Raw genomic sequence first — 1,879 nt, 5'->3', positions numbered from 1 at the left:
TCAACGTCTAAAAGGTAAAAAAAATTCTATACAAAATAGGACCAAAACAAATGAAATGATAATATTATAATTCTTAAATAATAGAAAAAATCACATTACAATTGTCCATGACGATAAGCAGTGGCGGATCCAGGAATTTTCCTTGCAAGGATCAACGTCTAAAAGGTAAAAAAAATTCTATACAAAATAGGACCAAAACAAATGAAATGATAATATTATAATTCTTAAATAATAGAAAAAATCACATTACAATTGTCCATGACGAGTTTTCATATTCTGAAAATGTTGCATTATAGAGTCATTATCTATACAAACAAACACATCTTTCTCAATATAAACAAGTAAGTTATCACTCAACCATTGATATCCCATTCAGTTGCAAAGTGGACCTTTCACAATATTCATAGCAGAAAATGCTCTCTCCATAGAAGCTGTTGCAACCGATAAAGTTAAGGATAATATGCAACCCTTTCTCCACCATTTTTTTTGCAAGGCTACCAATCCTTTTCAATTGAGAAAAATCGCTCCTTGTACACATATGATGAATATAAATCCCAAGTTGATCTTCAAGTGCCAAGAGGTCTCGGGGAGTAAAATCTTGAGGATAAAATTAAGCAAAACGAAGTAGCTTTTGTTTGTCAAAAGTTATGAATGAATCATTCGGACTTAAACATGCCAAACAAAGAAGTAACTCAATATTTACCTTACTAAAGCGATGATTTAATTCCACAAGTTGCCACTCAATGATTTGAATAAAGATATCCACACGATAATAATGGAGGTGTGTTATTCTAGGAGCTCTCCAATGTGATCTCCATTGAGCTACATATGCATCATCCATGTTTGGAACCTCAATATCATGTTTGCCACAATCTTTGGTCCCTGCAATCTTTGACTAAAGTCATTACATTCCCAATATCTTGGTTTTTCCTTTGTAATGCTTGTGACAAATCATTTGTGGCTCCCAATATAGATCTCATGAAAAATAGGTGAAATACAAACTCAGAAGATTGTATATCTCTTAATGATCTATTTGCTTCACCTATATTATCAGTGGAGCCAACCTTAATAATCAATTTAAACACTTTCACCACAGATTTGAACATGGAAAGGATACTAAGTAATGTACCATAATGTGAGTTCCAATGTGTATCACCAGGATGCTTGAGACAAGTTTCTTGATTTAAGCTTTGCCTAGTTGGAAGAGCATCTTTTTCAAGAGCTTCCATAATATCATTTTGTAGTTGATCACTAAGCATGTCACGATGCTTACACGATACTCCAACAATATTAACCAAGCTATTGCAAGATGTGAAGAAAGTGGCAACATCAACATTTCCCTTTGTCACGGCCACGAGAGCTAATTGAAGTTGATGTGCAAAACAATGAATACAATAGGCACAAGGATTTTCTCTCAAAATCTGTGTTTTAAGACCATTGAACTCACCTTTTTTTATTACTAGCTCCATCATATCATTGTCCTTTTAGCATAGAAATGCTCAATTCCTCTCTTGAAAACAATGTGTCAATAGCCTCCTTTAGCCAGTTTGATGTAGTGTCACTAATATGTTGAATGCCCATAAACCTTTCAATTACATCCCCACTTTTGTCCACATAACGAAACACCACCGCCATCTATTCTTTTATTGACACATCACGCGATTCATCAACTAATAAAGAAAAGAATGCACCATCCGCATCCTTAATGATTTTCTTAATAGTTTCAGTGGCACAATCATTCACCAGATCCTTTTGAATTGTTGGAGCTATTAGCTTGAAATTCCCTGAAGCATTATCTAACATAACGGGCTTAACTTTCTCATCATGATCAGCAAGAAATTGTAAGAGCTCTAAATAATTCCCCCTGTTGTTTGAAGTG

Source organism: Prunus persica, chromosome G8, assembly GCF_000346465.2.
Source record: "Prunus persica cultivar Lovell chromosome G8, Prunus_persica_NCBIv2, whole genome shotgun sequence".
NCBI lineage: Eukaryota > Viridiplantae > Streptophyta > Magnoliopsida > Rosales > Rosaceae > Prunus > Prunus persica.
This window is presented reverse-complemented; position numbering follows the sequence as displayed.